This window comes from Bombus fervidus, chromosome 4 (genome assembly GCF_041682495.2).
Source record: "Bombus fervidus isolate BK054 chromosome 4, iyBomFerv1, whole genome shotgun sequence".
Classification (NCBI taxonomy): domain Eukaryota; kingdom Metazoa; phylum Arthropoda; class Insecta; order Hymenoptera; family Apidae; genus Bombus; species Bombus fervidus.
The window spans coordinates 18017723-18041727 of NC_091520.1; the positions used below are offsets into that span (position 1 = coordinate 18017723).

The following is a 24005-nucleotide window of genomic DNA, read 5'->3' on the forward strand; positions in this document are numbered from 1 at the left end:
GGGTCAACGAATCGTCCACTTGCGCGAACACAAAGGAACGATCCGCGCTATACACAGTCCGCTGCCTTTTCTCTTTTTCGTCCAACTGTCCGTCCGTCGTTCTTCGTTTTTCGCTCTTTCTGGTCGCTCCACGACGTTTTCCTCGACGTTTTCCTCGTTGTATTCTTCCTCGTAACTCGTAACGCGTTATTCCCAGCTTTTCGCGAAGTCGATTGTTTCCGTTGCCTCCTTCTCTTTCTCTTTCTCCTTCTCTTTCTCGTGATAGAGACCAAACGACTTCAGGGTAGTTCCGTTTACGATCGATTGCGTGCAATCAAATGGCCTCGTAAACAGTATTACCTGACGCGACGGATGCTTCAATTTGACGGGACGACGTTTAACGACGGAAAAAGTATTGTTTTACCGATCCTGTTACTTCTTTTCTTTCGCTTCGTTTTCTTTTGCATTCGCGAGCGAACGTGTACACGCGATCGCGATGGGTAAAGTTATTTTTTATAGATTACATCGACAGCGGAACCGTTTTAACTTCTGCGGGGTAGAGTGCTTGGTAAACGATGGGCTGAATTATTAAACTATACAGCGCGTTAGCGATGCGACGATGGAAAACCATGTAAGATGAAAAGTTTGTCGAGTTAATGTTATATAGATCGTTGTATCCTGTTTCAATACGATGATCGCGATACGGAGAAACATCGATAAGCACGTCTTTTTTGATCTTTTAATTGATTAAATTTAGATCTTTCAATTGTATTTGTTGCGCGTGTTTCTTGCGTTTCAAGGAAATACAAAGCAATTATTAGTATTAATCCGTGCGATTTTCCCTTTTAATTTCATATTGAAAAAATGTTTCAAACGTTAAAGGTACTTGTGTTTGTTGAAACGAAAACGATATTGAACGGTATTGAAAAGTTCAAGGACTATAAAATTAAACGTATCATTATGTATTATTTGGTTGATTGGAAAGTTTTTGTTCGGTCATTTTTGTTCTCCGCGAAAAAGGAGATCGATCGTTTTCGTATATTAATTAATCGCCGATATAAGATTCACCGTTACCTGGCGATTCATTTATTCTCCGTGGAATTGTTCATTTTTATTATTAAAATATTCGTCGTTGCCGCTGAACAGCTTCAACGTTTTTGCCGTCGAAAAGATTTTATAAAGATCCAAACGAGTTACCAATCTTCTAAGAAAGCCTGTGAAAGTTGCCACCGTTGCAAATTTTATTACCGGCAACTCTTACAAAATTCAACGGCCGAGGCACACTTTGCTACAAGACAATTTATCGATACAATTTATAACAACGGATAATTTCTCCGCCACTGCTACACAACCATTTTACAGCTTTCGTTCCGATCTTTAAAATATGTAGCGTTTCAGATGCATGTACTTTATCGTCGAACATTTTATTCGTCAAATTTTCACCAAGAGATATATCATATATCTTTTTCTAGAAATATCACGTCACTTATCTCGACGTATTCTTTGAGTATATTGGTTAAAATATGCATATGTTCGAATCAGGTATTTACAATTTATGGGAATTATGCAAAGATATGGAAAATTTTCGAATTATACGTATTACATAATATTTTCTGTTTACTAATAGATCCTTTCGATCGTATTCTGATAATTCAGCTCGGCTATGGAAAATTGACTCGTGGAATTACAAACTGTACATTCTCCTTCGCATATTGGATCGTTTTGATTTAGGAGAAATCTATATTTGAGTGGTATTTTAATAAAACGATGTTGCGTTAGAAAATATTCCAATTTTCTGTTTTTATTAATTCTTCTTCTTCGTTTTATTTTCTTCCGTATTACCGCAAATATAGCTATAATGTATGATATTTCTCTGGGAAATATCAGAGTATCGGATATCCTACTGTTTGAATTTCCATCCGTGCAATAATTAAACGTTATAGAACTGAGAATGAAAGATCGGAACGATATATCGAAAGAAACGTACAACACCAAATACGGATTTCGCTTTGTATTTCCAGCGCTCGTAATTTTTAATTTTATAATTTAATGACGTGGGTAAATGTCAGCTATCGCATTAGGTGTAATTTCGTGGTTCCGCGTCAAACGCAAACATAGTATTCTCAATTCTCATCTGCAAGTATGCCGCAGATTGTTTTATTAAAATAGTAACGTGGATAGCGTGGAAAATAAATTTCGTTAAAAATTCAAGAAACAGTGCAGCTTGAAAGTAGGAAGATAAAAAAAAGTTCCATTTAACCTACTAAATATTCTACTATACTATACTATACTATACCAATATACGTATTCCTTCACATCGCTATCTCGGCAAAAAATGCCACTTAATGACATAAACGATTTTATAATTATATGATTGCACGGTTTAAAGCGATGAATTTTATCTGTTCAACGTAAGATTGGACCAATTCGTCTTACATAATGCCAAGGTCAACGCCAGCCTTCTATTTATTATTCAACAATCAACGTTCGATAATATTCACTGGAATATTAAATCTAAAGCAAGAAATTTTACCTATCATCCGTGTTATTGTTTATATCGAAGCGGAATATCATTTTTTCTACTTATTTTCTTCCTATAATTAAGACATTACGATTAACACAGATAAATAATAATTATCTAACGTTCCAAACAATTTTATCCTACGTAACGACAAATTCTCTTAATCCGACAAAGCACCAACATGACCAATCTTTATTCTTGTACGTTATATAGTCTAGACGCTATTGAAAACTTAAAGCGACATCAAAGAATCAGAATACACCTCCGCATGGAGCACAAAAGATTAAGGGAACGCAATCACGATGCGTTTTCAACTCCGACGAGTAATCCGTGGCGCATGAATGATCCCCTTCCGTGGGTTCTGCTCGTGTAGAATTACAAGCGATCGCGTTACGCGTTGCTACGTACACGTAGAAAAGTAGTTGGTGGAGATTCGCGGCCGAAGAAATCGAGCGGAATTGCAAAGGTTCTGCGGCTGAGAACGGACCAGCAACGGTTCTCGGGATAAATAACGGTGGAAAATTCAGCTTCTACTTGGATTCGCGAATAAACCGCCATCGCGTTATTCCAAAAGCGGTAAAGCGGTTTTAATATTATCGCGAGAAATCCAGCAACGACCTAGATTTTTCTTTCGTCGCCTGGCGTTCACGCAGGTTACGCATTTTTCACACCCCGTACGCGAGTGTCTCGACCGATTTTCCTGCCGCTCGGGATATTCGAGATACCGGTAGAATTTCGTGTTAAGTATCGTTGCTCTCGTAAACTAGAAATGGAAACGGTTTCCTGTTTCCGCCAATTCGGGTCAGTTTCTCGGCCGTTCTTTCATTTTATTCGCCCGAAAGATCGAATTTTCGAAAACTATACGTAGTCTGTTCGTCGTTTATACCGTTGGTCGGACGCACGCGTGAATCCTGATAACTATGATAAATACGCGGGATAAATTCGTCTGGTTCGTTTGTCATCGTAGCTATATCTTTTTTATTCATATTTCATCCCGGTTTGTCTTTCAGAATTGTCAACATTTCGCCGGTAATTTTACTTTATCACGAAGAGAATTTATTCCTACCAATTTCGCTTTTCCCGTGTATTTTTGATCGCACTTGAGCTACCGATCTAGATAACTTCTGTTTGCCGTGTTCTTTCTTCTTATTGCGGCTGAAATCGCAATATCGGACGGATACGTTAATTGCGTAAACTGTTTTTACAAACTGTCGATAATAACCCGATACGTAAAATCGATATTTTCCTCCTTGCTTTGCTCCTCCGATTGCTGTGCTCTTACGGAGCTTACAAATGCGGGATATTAATTTTCTTCGATAACGAGGGCAATTTTTACAAAGAATCAATTGTATAGTTGATCGAATATCGTGGATACGTTTGTTTCGTAGAGGCAGACAATTTCTCGTTACGGTTACACGTGATCGATAATCGCGCGAACGTTTTTGCCACAGAATCGACGTAAACAGCAATTTTTTAGCGACTTTTTAACGCTTCCAAATGATCCATCCGTAGCCACGTAATCTTTGGTTCGCGATTAATGGACATTCGATAATTTGCTACGAAGAATTTGCCAACGAGACCGCGATAATTTCCTACGTTGCTTAAACGTTGAATTTAAATATTCCGATGCTTGTGCACGGTAACAGATTCACGGAAAAAGCTTCGACAATGGCTCGACTAGTTTGGTAGTTCTAGCGTCGAAACTGATAATTTAAGATTTATAAAATTTCATTAATGGCGCAACTTCGATCGTGCGAAACGCTTCTTCGACGATGAATTCGCTCGAAGTTCTCGACAAGAAATGTACTTTAAAATTACTTGTTCGAACGTTCCACTCGAACCAAGTACAAGGACTCTGTTACGTAAATCAATAGCCAGACAAAATAAAGATTAAGCAAATAATTTTCTGGGAAGAGGCGAGGTCGTAGCGCGATACAAAGCTGCAATTGCTTTGCACCTACGCGTAAGACGTGGGCGGCGATTATTAAAGTTCCACGGGAGCACAGCGCGAAGCTGTTTTACGAAAAAAGAAAGGAGAAACAAACGCGTCAAGAAACGTCGTCCGTCTACATCCGCAAAAATTGCAATTTCGATTCTCTTCGAAGTCTCCTTGAAATCTTAGAAGGAAGAACGCGCGAAAGACGATCAATTACGTTCCTGTATAATTAAAATCGACGCGACGTTCTTTCATCTTCCGCGATCGAATATGTTTCAAAAGGATGCACGTCGATCGCGTAAAATTAAGTCATTTCCAATCTCGCGTTTCCCGATAACGCAATCGTAACGAACCACTCGAAATAATTCACGTCGCTTCATTCGATTAGCGAATCGATCATCGGCCTTTCCACCGAAGCCTCTTCTCTTTTTAAGTTTCTATCCGCAGATAGGCACTGCTCGAACGACGAGTGTTTTGTCATTTTGTGATAAAGCTAATCCAAGGTGGTGATATGGAGCGTTTATTAATAGATGTAGTTGCACGTACAGCGGTGGTCAAATAGACGACAATATTTATGTAATATCGACGATTTAAAAATTTCTAACGATTCGTAACTGTTAAGGTTATTGGGTGTATGTGAATACAAAAGAACGCGTGGATAAATTGTAAGGTAGAAAATATATATAAATTTGAATATTAAAATGTAAGTACAAAGTTTGGAATACGATATAAGCTGGTCCAGATCCGCGCGCTAGCAGCGTTACCTTATGACTGAAAAACCCTGAAGCCTTCGACCCGGTCTTTTGTCTATGCGCTGTCGATGGCTTCGGTGCTTGAGAAAACTAAAGATCAGACGTAGAGTTTTCTTAGAAGTAGCGACCACTTCAACAGTAACAATTACTTGTTCCGATCGAAAATAAAATTACGTCGGTACCCCGTTTCATAACTGTAAAATCAGCCTACGGTTTTCAATTCTGATTACGCAAAACCTGATTAGAGGCACTTATGCAAAATCAAACGTTTAATCGTACAAATGTTATCGATAAGATTTCATTTTATCGTACGCTCGGCTGTTTGTTCTTCTACGACGAATATAATCTACCTCTTTCGAGAAGAATAGAACAAGTCGCTTTTCCATGCATAATGTGGCATCTTGAAAACCAAACTAACGAGACAGCGTTGTTTCGTAAAAATTCTCCACGACCAAATCCTCGATCGAAATGGACCAAAATTTCTTGTTACGGTATCGTCAACCTGATCTAGGAAAATCGAAGAATTAAGCAGTCGATCGCCGCTGTAGTTGGCAGATAACGTAAAGTCAGTTGCACAACGTGCGATCATCTCCGTTGCACCGCGACACAAAATCCTCCGGTGTTTCTATCTTGCGACGAACTCGTTGTCTGTGGATCATACGTGACAAGGATGTTATTATGAAACATTTGTTACGCGCGGACGTCCCCGTTTCGCGACCTGGGTTTTTACGTTCCCCGCGGATGGTAAAAAAGAAAAAAAAAAAAGAAAAAAAAGTAAAAAACGGCAAGTGACTTCAACTTCCAACAGTGTATTTTGCCAGTACGTTTTATTGAAAATCTGCGCGAGGAACGATAGCAATTTAGCGGGATCGCATAGCAGTTTTGAACGAAATTCAACCTTTAAATTGGAAAACTGTTTGGAAACGTATCAAAGGCAGCGTAAACTCCTTTTCATTTTATAGAACTTCATATTACGTTATTTATTGGAGTCTTTATGCGCCGTTTCTGGTCCCTACATTCTTTCGTCAATGGTTATTGGACGTATCGATTTTATGAAGAGTTTACGTAAAAGCATTCGCAGCATTTGACTAACAATCGTCGAATAAATTGTTAATAAGTTGCGTAATAAGTTTGCCCGATTCTTGCGCAATTTAAGACAAGTTACAGAGAAACGTTACTCGCATTAATCGCAGTGGATAATTAACGTTGTATGATTGTTTATTAATAACTAAGTTTACGAGGTTCGAGATTATCGTAACATCTTACTGTATCATTACCATCGAAACGTTAATTGTTTTAATATTTGGAAAATTGTAATACGTGCGAACAGGAATGTAGAGATATAAATATATACTGAAACTTTTCGATAAAGCTTTGCAGCGACGGATGGGGTCCGAATGAAAGCTATTTCAAAGACTTGTGAGAGACACTTGTAAAAGAAATCGTATTTTTTAACGAAATCCTCGAATTTTCCTTCATTGCCGTTTACGATACAAATCGTAATATCACGAATTTCATTTTACTGCCTATTTCTGCTGTCGCAAATAACGAGACATACGAGGGTGATCTACACCCTCTTTCAGGACTCCTAGCGCATCTGCTGTTTTTCATAAGGCTACCATTGCCTCGTGTAGGTTACAAAGCTCCGAGCATATTCCTTCCTTAGCAAAACCGTTAACTGTATCGGTATCAAACGAAGTAAGATTTCTTCGTATCTCTCAACGATTACGTAATCCTGCTTGATTTTCTATCGCGCGTAATAATCGACCGGAGAATTTTTAACGTCTCAGCCTCGGTGGACAGACAAACAATTGCATACAAAGATACAATATCGAAAAGATACCGAATCGACGTACCGTAGCGATAAAAACGATTTTAGACGATCGTTTAAAAATGCCTGGCGAAAAAAGAACGTCGAAATACTTTGGTACACCGAAGGTTAATCCATTTTTCAAAGAAGACGATCGATGCCTGCATTCGTGACTCTTTCATGGTCGATTCGAACGTGGGAAGAATGCAACCAGATGAGAGAACGGTCGTGCCAGCAGGCTGTCGTGCGTCATCCCACGGTTCCATTCTATGGAGCCTAGAATCTCTTCTAGGCCCTTTAGCCGGCCTATGTCGAAAGAGACGGGGCGCGGGGAGGGTTCGTTTAACCTGGAGAGCAAGCAGGTGTGTTCGTTCAACTCGCAACTAGCGTGCAGTTTACCTGCGGGAGCGTCTGCCAGCGCACCGTCGCGCGGAACGTTCGTGTCTCGCTCTGCTTCCTCGTGGTCGTGTTGTTCCACACGTAGATTCCATCGGAATTATTGTTTTATAGTGATACGGTATCGCGTCGCTGGGGACCTCGATGCTTCGCCTCTGTCAGGTACGTTAGAATCGATTCTCGACAGTGTGGTGTCTGGGTTAACAGTTTTTTTAACCTGCTTTCACGCGTTCACCGTCACTATGAATACTTTACAGTTTTGCTCTTGTCAGAAATTTCTTTGCTTCGAGCGTTCGATGAAACGCGCGTCGTCCGCTATTTGCCCCGTGTTCGTAGCTAATTTCGACCAAGAAAAACGCGACAGTCGTAGTCGATAGTATTATGCATTTACAATTAGACGACGAAGAAGATACAAGTCGAGTTCAGGCTGAACTTTGTTACGGATACGACCTCTCTTTATTGAATCGGTACTCTAATTCGTGGCATCAGTGTGACTCTGTGATATAACGTAATTGATTAATCGAGGAAATTGCTAAGGCTACCTAAATTAATACGTATCGAGCGGCCAGCGAGCTTCGTTATCTATTTATAATCGTATTTGTATCAGACACGCAGCGGTTAGTCGACGATTGTATGACGTCGTGCACGCAAATTTCGATAATTTGAAAAAATGACACGCGAATGTGCGTCTATGCATGAGACGTTTGAAGAGTACATCGATGCTTGTACGTTTTTTTTTATCGTCGGAACCGATATCACAAGGGATCTACAAAGTATTTATTATGCAGCGAACGACTACAAAGAAAATTATTAAATGATATTTTTCAAAAGAAATATATACCGTACATTTGTTCAAGTTCGTAGAACTGACAAAGAAACGAGAGAAATGCATATTCGAATAGGAAGAACGTGTAACGAAAAAGGTAATAAAAGTAAAAGTATAATAGGTCGGTATTCGGTTTAAATATAAATTTTAAAATGTAAATGCGATATGTGCGTGACAATCTGTGAATGAATATTTGGATGGTCAAACGTATACGCTTACGTTTTTCCAAGAGTTTGGTAGGCATTTTCAGTATCGTTCTTCTATAGAAACAAAGAACGCACAGTGAGAGTGCTTTTTCGAGTTTTCCCTCGTATCTAATTTAGAAAATAAAGGGCAATTGTCGGCTAATCGAGGGAAAATACCGTCAACGACGCGTCTAGATCGATAAAGTTTCTACGCTGTAGATATTTTACAGCGACTAATATTTTTCCAACTACGTAAAATATTCACGATTCTACCGGATTATCGATCAAGCTAACTACAGCGATTTAATTCGAGTTCTATTTCGAATTTTACGATTATTTCTGATTCGAGGAAAACCAGCTACGTCAGTCGATCGAGCGTCGATATCGCAAGTAGGATTTTTACGCGATATAGAGCGCCCAGGATGAGGAACGGATCATAAGACGATCGTTTCGCGTACAAAGTACGCCGTACTTGGAATATTTTTGCACAAATCGGCGCGAACGAACACGTCGAGAGTGCAACCGTTGTTCTCGGCCGTTGAATACGAAGCGACGTTGCCGTAAAAGCGTGAGTGCTCGTTTTTAATACGCCAGTCCGATGAATATTTCAAATGGAACTTTAATCACACGGGGAGGTCCGCGTGACAAGATAACGTTAGTTGTCTCCTTTCTCACTTTGCCAGTTCGTGCGACGCGCCGTCGTGCTACCTATCTTTTGAAAACGACCGAGCATTGAAATTCCCCGCCAAACAACATTACTCTAAACCCGCACGTTCTCTGCTTTGAGCAGGGAATGCTGATTTTTATAAAGCTTGCCACGAAATATGCATATTGAAATATTTAAAAGGTGGTACCTTTTCTTCCTTTATGTCGGGTTGCTCGATTAGTTTTCGAAAGATATTGTTTTGGGAAATTAAAATGACAACTACCGAATGGTCGTTGAATTGTGTAAGAGAAAGAAAATAGATCGAATGGAATTGGATTTCTGCGTTCCAATTCCACTGGATTGCTGTGACTCTAATTTAATCGATGAATCTTTCATTAATAAAGTCTGCCGCGCGCGGCGCTATTTTTTTTTTATTAATTCGATAAAATTCCCAGAGCACGTTGAAAAATCCTCAAGCTATAGATAAAATTGGCGAGTTATTCTTCGATAATGTAATCTTTACGTTGTAAAATATCAGCCACTTTCGTCGATATCAGTTATACGGTTCTCTTTGCAATTGCAAAAAGAGCCTTTGTGCCGTTCACCATGCATTTTCCACTCGTTTCTCGTATTCCTTTTCGGTCGCGCTGATTGAATTTTCTTTTAATCCTTTTCGCATAGAAACATGATTCGTTAAAACGGCCAAAGATACGATTTCAACACTTTCGTCGAATCTACCGAATTTCCGATCGATTAATGTTACTTTCGAGAAAAAGCAGAAGTTCAACAGTTAATGTAAAACTGCAACATTTGCGAGTCTCGATCCTTTGTGCGATCAACAAGATTTCGATCGGTGAATCGTAAAAATCTATAGTCTTTCCACTTAATCCTACCGCCATGGTTTCCGAAATTTTTATATCTCGATCTACCTCTTGTTTCAGCAAACGAAAAGCACTTTTAACGTTTCAACAAACCCTTTGGTTTAACATTTCGTTTGCCAGATATTCTGAGATTTCAGAAATTTGTTAAGAATAAAAAAGCACCATCGACTCGAAAATGAATTATCGTCTACCTACTTCGTTGTAACGCAAGAAAAAGTAACAACGAATCTTTTACCGGAAAGAACGAAAATTACAATTACAATGTTTAAACGTACAATTTAACCGCCCTGTTCTCTCCCAATTGTTTTGCCATTTCCAGCTTTTTCGGAACGCGCAGCGTACCGCGAACGAAGCTAAATCAACTCGCCAACTGGTCACACAAATGGTTATAGTATTCGATATTCTTCGACAACAATACTGCACTTATACGCGAAACTTGTTAGTACTACGATACTCGCGGAACTATGTACTCCTTCCATGAAAACGAAATAAAGGTAGAGTATATGTGTTCAAGCGGTTAGAAAACAATTTTATTACTGCAACCACTTGTAACAAGTATAGTCCCGCGACTCAGCGGTCTTCATCTTCCCACGCGAGAAAATCATTCTAGTTTTATTATAGCGCTTATGAAACTGTCTAATTCGTCCGTACAAATTTTCCACGGTAGACGTCCAAATACTTTCATAACTCGATTCGATATTCGTTGTGTATAACAAGAAAGAGTTATACAATAAGAAATATGAAAAGACACCGTAATCGTAGTATCGTGGGAAGATCATTTAGGAAAAGCCCGATGAACTACGGTGTAAGAAAAAGCGAAAATGCTGTCGGGCCGTAGAGAATGGAAAACCCTAATGCGCCATGTGGCCCAGCAATATGCTCGCTGACTTTTAGAACCGCAGGTACGTGAAAAAGGCGTTCGTCACCATCTTGAGTCATCGACAGCTGCAAAACGTATACCTAACAGGAATACTGAAACTGGTATAAAAGGATGTTTTGGTGGAGAAAGTTTGTTTAAGTTAGCCGTGAGTCGGTAAGTTGGAGTAGGTCATGAGTCGCTTGTCACTCAGAAGTTGACCAGTTATACCAATTTAGTTGTTTTAGTTGTATTACGTTACTACGTTAAGAAACGTCTACTTTTATTTCGTTCCCTGTTTCTAAATGAATCAGTCGAACAAATAAGTCGCTATGTATATTTGCAAAGTGGATTTACGTTTAATAAGACCAACGAACAAATATACCATGGAACGGACGACCGTTGCTAATACGGTAAACATCTTCGATACGTAAAAGCTATTAAAATTCGTATTGCATCGATTTCAATACCCAAATCCACGTCATTCCATGCTATCTGACAGCGAACCTTTAGGTTTTGACTTGACCTTTGCACATGGCCCAACGTTACACTTTGCTCATTACGTGGGGCAATCAGGATCCTGCCCTTGCCCCTCAACGCTTACAAAAGGCAACATACAAAAAGTGCGAGCATTCGACCACGAGTCTAGTTTTTAGTCTTTAGTCTCGAGTTTTGTGTACAGTTTGGCCGTGATTTCAACTTCCCTGTTTCGTTGTAATATTACGCTCAATCATTTTCGCGAATAAAAGCCTACAAAACTATAAAAGCACGGTCGAGTTAAGTTATTGCTCAGCTACTCCTTTTCTGTATTATTAATTTTACGTGACACGAGACTCGTAGCTTCTAATCGTCGCAACAAATCGCTCGTTTCCATACTAATCGCTGCTAATAACCGAGCCGATGGCGATCGATGCGACGTAACATAAACATAAAAGGAGTACCGTGAAACAGCGAGAGTACCGTAAAAGGGGATGAATTTATTATTAATTGCGCGTATATCGATCGAAGGCGATCGCGAAGGTCTTCGAAATAGGGTTTGCCAGGGCACACAGGGGTAGTAAAAACTCGTCGAACCGATTGAAACGGCGACGTACGACGGTAAACGTAGACGTTTTTCACGGTATTAAACGTTGCGTAAATCCCGGCTTCTTGTTTAGTCACGCCCAGCCATTGTTACAACGAGATGGAGAGGGCGGAAGGGGGTGAGAGACCAGGATCGTTCGAGAAAATCGCTCGACATCGACATCCACTTCGCTCCACCTTTCAATTACGCGCGGCCTGTTTACTCTCCGGGGTTGGAGGGATGGTAAACAGAGTCGTACGTTTCTTTTTAACGTTGCGTTGCTTCGGGCGATCGCTCTCTTCTTCCCTCTCTCTTCCCACCTCTCCCCCGTTAATTAGCAGTTTAATTAAATGAAGTTTGCGTTCTTTTGGTCCCTCGCGGGACGAGAGATCGCGGATTCCGATACAAATTTCGTGCCAACGAATCCCGCGGGGAAATGAAGATGGCAAACCTGTATACGCACGTATATACAATACTTATATATATGTGTACAGTATTTATATGTATATATATATAGAGAGAGAGAGAGAGATATTTGTATTCGTATACGATATAGGGTTCGCGAGGATGCTCGATATTAAAGATTTAGCGAAGCTATCGCCAAGCACAGGGATTATTATCGAATAAAAATGAATGGAAATTAGTTTCGCGCAATGGTACGAGTCAAGTGACTTTTATGCGTCGTCCGTTGGATGTTGGAATCTTGGAGAGTTCGACGTTTTTAGGATGAGATGACTAGACAAGATGTGTAGAACGTTTTCAAACGTTCTTCTACCGTGACGTTGGAAATATAGCGAGAATAATAACATTTCGATCGAATTATACCGAACGTGCAAACAACTTGCGCGTGATAGTACATCGAAACGATTATTCTAAGACCGATGTCGGTACGCTATTACGATATTGATAGTATCGTTTCGACGCGATTCTTTTCTTTTTTAACATTCGAATGTCTGCCAGACTAAGTTTGGATTTTTGAATTTAATTAAACGTTACCGATGGTAGTTACGCGGTAGCTGAAAATAGTTTAACCGGATTTACGATAAACGAATTAACGTCGAAAGTTGATAATAATAAAGGAAACGAAGCGCAGAAATTAGAAAGCCGAAGGAGATCGAGTTTGAGATGGCCATCTTGTGTAAATAACTTTTGTATTTCATTATGGTTCGTTTGTTATATCTTCTTGCGTTAAACGGAAGAAAGGCCAGTGTCATTAAGAGTCCTGTTTTTCCTCCTTTTGATTTCTTAAGAACGACTTTAAATTCCTAAGCGTTTTTCTATAACAGTCTCTAATGAGATTTTAACGATCGTCTATTCGAGTTCTAATAAGTTTCTCGACATCCTACCGGATACACTACAAATAGGTTATGAACAAGAGGGATATCGAGTAATACGTTTTTTAGCAAGTTTGTTTGCCCCGTCTATTTTCTTCGACGCGCAATGAATCGTTTCAAAGGCTGTATAAGACCAGAGGAAATATTGACCATGCAGTCGGTTAAGACCGAGCTCGATGCACGCTTCGTTCGCAAACGGTTCATCGCCAGCTACCGTACCAAGTGCAAGAACATAATTTTCTGGTGTATTATTCATGATGTAGGAAGAGGCGATGCTGCGGAAAGCGAGGTCGATCCGAATGAATAAGCGAGAGGTACGAATAAAGATGATATACAGGGTGTTCGTCTCGGCGTTTGTCACGATTTTTAGACTCCTCCTGTTATTTATAATTCCCTGATACCGTGTGAATTTGTAGCCATCTATCTAGATTTTTATCTCGAACGGTAGAAAAAGAAAAGAAGAAAAAAGAAAAAAAAAAATATTCGACCGCATTTGTTCGACTTTGTTGATTTTTCGAACGAAAATAAAAGGAAGATCGTATTGGGAGGCAGTTTCACCCACGATAACGTTAACGTGATATTTCTCTGATAATAGCCTGTATCTTTGTAAATAGAGAGTAACGAGCGACGATGAATATCAATAGGACGTACTTGCGGTGGAAAAATTCTATAGCACCGTTTGAAAAGCTATAGATAATATCGATCTCTTATCGGAGAAGTATCTTTTTGACCATCTTCTAGTCTTTTGTCGATTCGATATTTCACACTAACGTTATTCAGAATATTTTTTTCCAGATTATCGGCAGTGTATGAGGATAAACACCCAGTATATTAAGTTGAATCTATTACGATGCTAATCTTAAAGTTCTCTCACTTGCCGCTCTACCTTGACCCTTTAACCCTTAACTGCACCACTTAACCCTTTCACAGCGATTTCGCTTTGTGCCCTTCGGCATTCTGATTTTCCTTTGTTCCCAGACTTCGAGACTCTTATTAAATGGAACTTCTCCGCTATTAATTCTAATTAGATTCGTTAAATCCCCGATTCCGAGCAGACACAATTATTTCTCCCCTCTATTTTTCTTACCTGCGAATTCTAATTGAACCGCGTTTCTCAAATTCTAAGAACTTCCATTGAACTTTTCAAACGAGACACGCGTAGTATACGTCTTTTAATCGGATAGGGGATCGGCTAGTTTTTCGACGTTCGATTAAATTTTTCAACGTTCTCGTCGTTCGTAACTCTCTGTGTTTTTCGGCAAAACAAGCAAATCCTTCGTCGAGCCTGTTTCGTTTTATCCTAAATCAACAGCTGAATTCGCGTGTTTAGATTCCAGCACGTTCACGAAACAGGAGCTGTATTCATATCATTCGTTTCTCTCTCGGCTAAAATTCCTCCCGCATTCCTCGAATTCATCCAGACACGCGTTCTCCGTTGAAACAGATTCCCGCATCCCAAGTAGCCACTCAATCTCTTTCATACTATCCCAAAATACTTGTCATTTGCATCCAAGCTGACAAGACGTTTATTCGACGCTTCAATGTACACGTATTCTACTAGCCGTGATAACGCACATAATTTACATTACACCGTGATTAATATTCCATCGCGACTGCTCGAAATAATTAAGGAGTCACGTTCCTCCGTGATAGCATCGTTTAATTAGTTCTACCAATTATTCTGTGCGTTTGATCATCAAACGCGTACGCTTCGGCACACTGCTATTAAAGTCAATTAGCAATTAAGAATACGTCTGAGCCCTCGTTATTCGCAATTGTACCGTGTATCTGCTTCTACGTATCTTCTTGGTTTAGCCGCATCTACCAGAATTCCCACTTTTTTACGTATTTCCCTCGAGCATGTTTCTTTGTGTATTTTGAAAATTATCGCTGCCAGGTAATCTCTTGTTACTTCAAGCAAAACGTGAGAAAAACGCTCGTTTCGCTCTAAAATCAGAAACGAATCGTCGTATCTACTTGTCTACGGTGAAGATATTAAATTGTAATATATATATATTTGAGCTGTTTTCTTTCGGTGATGATAAAATATGCGATCTATAAATGTCACGAGCATAAATTTGTTAAGAACGATGTCGATCGACTGTAAAGTGGAAAGTACGAGGAGCGAAGAAGCGACTGATGTTACGAATACTCTTCTGAAATTTCTCTTTTGATTTTTCTTGCAACTTACGTTGTATAAACGTTAATTAGTGTTAGGCTATGAAGAAAACGTGGAAGATATCTAAAATGTCACGAGTTCTTCGCTTTCGAAGAAACGAATCCTAGAATATCGTCTAAAGAGGGCGACGTATCATCAAGATCCTCTTTCTTCGTCACATCCGACATCACTTACACCTCCATTACTTTAATAATCCTAGAATCCATCTGCTCGGATTAATACACACGATGTTCTCGAGAATAGAGGGAGATAAAGCAAAGAACAGCGATAAAATTAACGAGCAGCAACTCGAGGAAATGGATCTGACGTCAATTACATCTGACCATCGTACAGTTCAACTGTTTAGATTAATATTCACGACGTATTAAAAAAATCACGAAGGAATCCTGCACCTCGGGGTGACGGTAAAACGAAGAGAAAAAAGCAGCGATAGAATTAAACAGGAACTCTCGAGAAAACTGATCTAACGTCGCTCTTACATCTCCATCGTACCATCGTCTCGAACAGTCGTGTTTGCGTAATCGATACGACGATGAAAACTATTTAGAGAAAAATATTTTCCAATACAATGATAGCACTTGCAAGCGTTCAACAAAACGTCTGTACAGTGGTCTCTGATTGTAACCAAAATTGTAATACGCAAGATGTAGGTAGCAAAAAGTCAGAAAAACCTTCATCTTCATCAAGATAAAGAGAAGAACAACGAAAAAGGTTAACAAAGAGCCGTTTTAAGAGCCGTTACTCTTAAAATGCAATTAATTTTACGTTTACTATTGTCGGATATAACGCGCGGTGGCCCCAAGCATCCGACAATGCCAACGATATTCGCTGCAACGGTCATCCGAATCTCGACGTACAAAATATCCGAAACGAAATGATAAACTTTTCATCTTGAATAAAAGAAGAAGATAAAGGAGGAGGCAAGGAAAGAATTAACGAGCAACTCTCGAGGAAAAGTAAGAAAAGGTCCGAGAGACGATGGCTGACGGAGAGTACGCAGCTCCAACTAGAGCGAATTGGCAATCGAGAATTCGAGCGAGGGCTCGTTATTTGGAAATATCCTGGCGCAGCTGGTATTCTCGCGGGATTTCCGCGATGATTTCGACGATAGGCGCGACCTCTGCTCGTTGGTAAGCGCCGAGGTCGCTGCACGAGGCTGCCGGAAGTCGCGGGCATCCGACAATGGTGTCACGGCGAAGATTTCTCGTTACCGAGTCGCGGTGGCAATCGGCGAGTGAGTCACGATTCTGGTTAATTCCTCTCGCGTACGTTTGCAACGAGTTCACGGTAATTTCGTGCCCCGTTTCGACATCGTCCTCGCCATTGTCTCGGCTCGACTCGAGGCGTTCCACGCCCGCGTCTCGTCTCGTATCGTCGCCTCCGATATAACACGGTTCTACATATGCAGATCGTACAAATACCCATTTCTCGGTTACTTTCTATCGCGGAGAAAATTTGATGGTCGTTAATTTTCTATAAATAAGGTGGAATAAAATGTTCGTACACATTTTGAAGGAAATTCAAAGTTATAGTTTTCGGAAGTTTAGAATAAATCGATGTTTTTACGAAGAATATGAGAATGCAACAATCTGCGGAATATACATAACGAATGGAACTGTTGTATATAACGTATCGAAAGTAAGGTATTCGTCACGATTAGATTAAATATTTATAGAAGATGTGAATATGCCAAAATATATAAAACATGCTCAAAGTATTCGTTAAAATATCCTTCGTCAAAGTACTTATCAGAGCTTGTCAAAGAGCGGAACAAATTTTTAGTTCGGTTTCGTTTCTTCTCGTGTATTCATAAAAATATAAAGTTTAAGGTTGCGTAAGTATCTACAGCCTACGTAATCTCGAATAAATCTTTTATCCTCTTTATTAATTATATATTCCCCCTAGCGACCCTTCTTACGATTTCTTAGAATCTATATTCATCGATCTGCGACTTCTTCGCTTCCTCCTTGTAGGTTTTTCAGGTCTTCCCTCGTTTTTTACAATCTTTTCGAATCTTTCCATTGACCTCTGACTTTCTATTATATCTCCTTAACTTTTACATTTTTAGCTTTTTATCAACCGACGCATTACGTTCCTTGTATGATTTATCGTTCGCGTTTCCTTCTTATTGAAACAAAATTGGCAAACTTTAAAAGAGATTATAATTTTCGAGGGCAACGTTCAATAAATACTTTCCATTAAATCCTTGCGCAATCTTCGCAACTAATTTTCATTGAAATTTTTACCGAATAAAGCGTTAAAAATGCAAATGGCGTGTATTATATAATAAGTAGCCTCTTACGCTTTCAAATAACACGCTTCAGACTTTATAATTTCATTCTTAACAACGAAATTATTGTCCAAAGGTTATAAAAAATGTTAAATCGCAAATTAAACATCCAACTCTTTGTTCAAACTGTTCGCTACGATTTACTGTTTCAGATTTAAATGGCATTAATAACAGGCACAGGATCCTTATAAATAACGTTAAATACCTTTTACCAACGTTGACTAATGCTGCCTCGCGGTAGCGATAACAATTATACAAAATTTCCTAGCGACAAAACTAAATTGCCTCTTTGTTATTAACCGAATGAGAGTGGCGAATAAATCGGTGCAATAATTCCATCGTGTCCGTAAATAACAGTTATGGCTGGGAATATCCAAATTGATTAGCAATTCGTCTAATTGATTTCAAAGATATTAAATCGCTGTCGTATTACATAATGTACATTCTCTAATTTCATATATTTTCTATAGATATCGCGTTAAAATTTCACTTATCACAAATCCGTGAATCTTCTCCGAACCGATCGACAGAAATTCGATTCTTATTGATCGACAATGTTAACGAAACAGTTACACGTTGCAAATAAAACTAGTGGCAGATCGTAATCTTATCGTTTCGATTCGCTGGCGATAATTTACAGCATCGTTATCGTGAAATAACGAAAAATTCGCGACGTTGAAGATCTCGAGTCGTGAAAGACGATCTTTCTCCTCGATAGTAAGATACCGGTTGTTGAAACAGTTGATTATAAATAGCAGCCTGCTCTTTGTTCGTTTATTATTTATTACGACGTTCAAACGACTTCTAAGAATCTGAACGAATGGTAACAGAATTTTTTATGGATAGAAGAATCCTTCTCTATGCGAAGATTGCGACATGTTTCGTTTAATAATTCTAGGATATAGATCCTCGCGTCACTTTTACGAAGACTGTTCTTTCTTCTAGTTTATCAAAAATTGAGGAGACTTTTGGGACAAGGATCCATAAGAGTTAACCGCATTCGCTGAGTGAAACGAGAAATTTTTAATTCGAATTTCGTGATATCATCTACCTTTGAATCGATAGTTGATCGATAGGCTCTTGAAAGACTTTGTTATTTTCATACTTACTTTTTTACTTATTTTTCCTACATTTAATATGTAAATTCAGAATAAACAAAAATTACATAACGATTGGAGCATCTGACTGAAAGATACACTGGAAGTATGTATATATTACCACAGACTTATTATAATTTATAATTTCCACTCTTTGGAAATACCGTTCTCCTAGTACTTCAACTTTATTACAATATATTTTTAATGTTAACGCGGGCTGGAATAATGACGATAATTACGATAAACATACCAAGTCAATTTATAAAATTTTCCTACGACATTGCATTTAAAAATAACGCGAGAACTAAATTACAGAGATTTGTTTCGCACTCTTTCAACGCTTTCGCGTTTAATTTCTTCTTTTGTTTCGATTTTTAACAAAAGTCACAAAAGCTTATTAACGGTAAAGATTTCAAACAAAGCACTCGATTTTAAAAGTTTTCCCTTGTATTTCAGTAACCACTCGACACGAAGTGAATCATGTTTGTAGCCTAACAATTCTAATCGCTACGAGTCATCATTTATAGCTAGTTCGGACAAATACAAATTAGCAATCGTCGTTCGATTACCGCGAAGCGTTATCGCTGACATTTTCAGTAGCTAATCCTAATCATGCTAATCTATTTCGCGTTACAAATATATCCCGATAATAAATCCGCAATAGCCTCGATTGTTAATATCGAGAATAATCGTTAATGACCCTACGCGGCAATCGAAAGCCACTCTACTCTCAAGCTAATGAACGACGTGTGATTATCTCGATGAATCACGATGCTTCTTAGATTCGCTTTGTATTTTTATATGAAAAAAAAAAAAAAAAGTGAAGGACATTTTTGTGTAATACACAGGAGATCGCGCGAGACGTAATTCTCTCGTATACGACATGATTTTCCATAAAAAAAAATATATAGATCGAAAATAGAGAGTACAATTTTGTAAGATAATACTTGGTTGAGAAAATGAATCTTATGCAGCAAATATTAATCGATTTTGTACACGTACCTGGCTCTGACATGGATAAACCAAAGATAATAAGTTGATAATCAGCGATAATTCATATCCATAGCAAACCGGACAATAGTGGTAAACTGCAAGGTGAATATCATGTTCCGCGGATACAAACATTGTTATTTTTATAACAGACAGGAAGACGGAGAGATATATTTCAGAGCCGATCCAGTTATTATTATACATAAGAATTATGTGCACGAGAACTTGCTGCATTTTCGAATTAAATTCCTTCGATAAATTGTATTCTTTATACGTCGTCTATCTTTGCACGGAGAACAGTATCCTGTTCCATGTTACTATACTCTGATGGAAAATAAGTGAAATAAAGTTTCATCAAAGTATAAACATTCCTTCGTACAGCACGAGGTTTAATCGTTTAAATGGAAAATTATGGAAGATATGGCAGGGTTTTCAGAATTATCACGGTATTATATTAATAATTCCGAGACAATAAAGTTACATCGAATCACTTGGGGACTCAACGTTTTGAAAATCTATGCTCCATTCTTTCTAACAATTGGCGGTACTTAGCGTTAGCGAGATGGATTACAGTATGAAACTTTAAAAGTCCATAGATCCTTGAAATCCGGGCAGAAGCGTCTTAAAAGTTTCGCAAGTTTCGCAAGATCATTTGGAGCGCGGTGGTAATGACTTGAAAAGTTAAGCGATCCGAATCTCGCGCGCGTTATGACAGCAACTGGATTTTGTCACGATGTTTGTTCCAATTAAAATTTTGATAAAGCCACGGCTGAAAGAACTTCTCTCTTTTCCGTCCTGTAGACATTATCGCTCTTCCTTTTCTTTTTTACTAAAGTTTTAACGGGTTCTTCCCACACGGCCACTTTCTTAAGATTCTTCTATTTTCACAACAGTTTTTTTTTTTTTTTTTTTTTAACAATTTCTTCTCGATTCTATTCCCGTCGATTATGGTGATATAATTTGACGCGTGGTACAAGGGATGAATATTTTTGAGCGAAAATAAAATCGTTGATATCAAGGGCGGAATAGGATTTTCGGAATAATCGATGAGACGAACGCTGCGATTTATCATTTCTCTGTTAATAAATTTCTATCGTACCATTGTTCTCCGGAGCTGTTCTTTCATCCTGTCATCACCATTAATTCCACCCACAGCCTCTGCAGCCGCTGTAGATTCATTCCTCTTCCTTCGCGTGTCGCTTAGCTGCCGGTCTGAATCAACGATAATATATTCGATCGACTTACACAAGTTTTATAATTAGAAAATCGATAATTATAATTATCCTCCTATCTACCTTAACTACTCCTACGTTCCAATCTCCAAGATTTACACAAATAGACTTCCAATACAGATTTTAACTGAATTCTAAAATGATTTACTCATCTAGATTTCGCGAATAGCTAACATCCGAAACGATTCGAAACAACGAAGCAAACGATCAAGCAAATAATAATTTTCTATTCTAAATCAAGTTTCTGAATAATTTTTTTTCGTCGATTTTCATCCATGCACCAAATCAAATATTACACATTTTCGATAAAAGACTACGAAATAATTATCACTTTCTCGACTTCCTTGTTTCTTCAACTTGTCCCTCAAATAGTTAAATATCTGAGATTATTTACCTAGAAACCACAAAAACCATCAATGACCAACACCCGCGATTCTACGCAATAATCTCCACCTTTTCACACATTTTCATCGTTCTCTGTCGAAAACCAATTTTCCCGATACAAAGAATTAAATGGTTATCACGTTCCGCAATCACGATGCCACAATTAATCCTGCTCTTTATACGTCGAGCGCTTTTACGCGATGATAAACAAACGGGTGATTTTCTATAAGAACACCATCGGACAAATGTTTGCCAACGTGTTCGATAAGAGAGCGACGCGTTCAGGACGCGGCGTAAACGATGTCCTCTCGGCTTCGTTTTAACGATCGTCGTTAAAACGACGAAATAATCGTGGCCAGGGACCTATACGTGCAATTACAATAAAACAAATCCTAGGTAACTCGTAGAGCGTGCATGGATCGGTGTAAAAATGGCGAGCCGGTCGTCAACGCGTTCCAGGGTTTAGTAGCGTGTGCAGAAATCGGTAACCGGCTTCGAATCAAGAATAGGGAATAATGCGAATCGATAATAGTTGCGTTGAATCACAGCCGTACAGTCGTGTACCGATTTGCAAATAATGCGAAATTTACCGTTCGCCGACTGTGTCATTTGCCTGTGGAATATTTGATCGTTCGATTCAACGATTTTCAATCCCACTATGGGCATAGATAAAATATTCTGGGTGGACGACTGTCCACGATCGTCGATGAATCTAGCAGATATTGATCATAGCGTGTGCGCGTCAACGACGTATTCTTCAACCGATAATCGAGGACTAAATATCACCGATTAAACGATTGAACGTTAGTTTCGTGATAACGCGCTGTTTTCACTTTTAATTAATTTACCGTATTATCGTTAGAATTACCGGAATTATCGAAATGAGCAAAATCGACGATACAGTCTTGTCACTGTCGTTGAACTTATTAGATGTGCGAACAAGGCAACGCGCGGATAAATTGTAAGGTAGAAAATATATTTTAATACAGAAGTGTAAATACAAATAGAAATATAATTTGAGCTGGTGCAGATCCGCACGCTAGCGTCACGTCGGAGACACGAGAAATCGCGAAATCGATAGATCGCCCGTAATCTCCTCGCGTCGCGGTTCGAACGTTTTACGAATAAGACGAAGAAATTGAATTTCGTATAATGGAATTTATTATATAAATCTAACAGAGCGACGGTTTCGTTATTGTTTCGATAGCTGCGGTATGCAGGATGTTTCGTCTACCTGGTTACCGAGCGGGTGGCCTTCTCGAGCGCGCGACACTAACAGCGTTACCCTATGACCGAAAGCCTCGAAGCTATCGTCGCCTGTCTACCGTTTATGGTCTGCCTTCGTCCCAGTCTTTCGTCTATACGCTGTCGATGGCTTCGGTGCTTGAGAAAACTAAAAAGACCAGACGTAGAGTTTTCTTAAAAGTGGTGAACGCTTCGACGACTGTTAATTTTATTCAAATTCTAATTTGGTCAAGTTCGAACAAGTGGAAACACGCGCTAAACCTGCAGTACACCCTGAATCGGTCAATTTATTACGGAGAAAGATGTCTACTTCTGTAGGATCTCGTGGCACGATTAGAACGCAGCAGAAAAAGATACTGCGAGTTATATAAAACGAGGTTTTCAAAATCTTTTCACCGCACAGTTTTAAACAATCTTCGGTAACCCAGTTTTAGTTACTCTGATAACTACTCGGTATATGAGTTACCTCGCTTTATTTTTACCTCGTTTCTCAACAAAATTACATTCACTCAACTTTTGCTGTTTGATATTCAATGGATTAGCCGAGGGAAGACTTTTATTTCGCATAAAAGCGTTGGCTTGGAACGAAGCGTTTCCTAATACTTTCTTTTTCGTAACGTGTATACATAAATGGGTTAGGAACTTTGAAATTATTGCCGTGGAAAAATGGGAATTTGACCTGGTATTCGCGAGAGGATCGATGTCGCGGAATTTTCGTAAAGTATAATATTAGTTTCCGTATGGAGAACCTGTGGAAACACGAGCTCTTCCTCCGCGAAGTAAACATCTGCGTAAACGACTCTTTTTATTTCATCCCTTATTATTTGAAATACATTTCAAGAGAGCTCGTACGTCGCAACGTTTAAACAACGTACAGGTAAAACTCAAGAAGAAATCAAGAAGAGAGAAAAGAAGGAATACGCGTAACAAATTTAACAAAATTCTTCCTAACTTCCTTACGCGATAGAAGTCTCGGAACAAAGATCTTATCGATGTTTGACGATCGAAGATGTTCATAAGGTGACATAATCTGCTGGATGTACGCAAGACAGTCTTTAGACTTGTACCATTAATTAACAAGAAAAACAATTCCTCGGAACATCGATAAAAAGCAAAATTAATTGTTAATATAATATTATCAATCTTTTCGTATCTGAAATTTATTTGTACATAATCTCGATATATATCTATAGCGCCTCGCGTAATTATTCCAACAACAGCCGATAGACGGCTTTTGAATATTTTCAAACATCTTTATTACTCGTGTAATTTCTTATCGATAATACAATAGAAACAGCATTCGTTGTCCCAATAAAGAATGAAACGTGTTAACAATAGCAAGAAACCATTAATAAGATTTTATAGTAGAAACATAAAATGTTCATCGTTCGAGTAATTATAAA

General features: G+C 38.8%; 2 protein-coding genes across 4 annotated transcripts in view; both read left to right on the forward strand.

Annotated features, from left to right (window-relative positions):
- Nucleotides 1–17044, forward strand: part of LOC141445739 (uncharacterized) — a 199162-nt gene extending 182118 nt beyond the window's left edge. Inside the window, exon 4 of the transcript XR_012453362.1 lies at nt 17031–17044. The gene's annotated coding sequence lies outside the window, so the exon portion shown is untranslated. The remainder of the gene's footprint in view (nt 1–17030) is intronic.
- The window catches only part of LOC139986103 (choline transporter-like protein 1), a 44453-nt gene that overhangs the window by 2597 nt on the left and 17851 nt on the right, over nt 1–24005 (forward strand). The window contains exon 1 of one of the 3 annotated variants that reach the window (XM_072001154.1): nt 7537–7556. The exons of the other annotated variants lie outside the window; for them this stretch is intronic. The gene's annotated coding sequence lies outside the window, so the exon portion shown is untranslated. Of the gene's footprint in view, nt 1–7536; nt 7557–24005 lie in introns of those variants that run through there. 3 annotated transcript variants of the gene reach the window in all.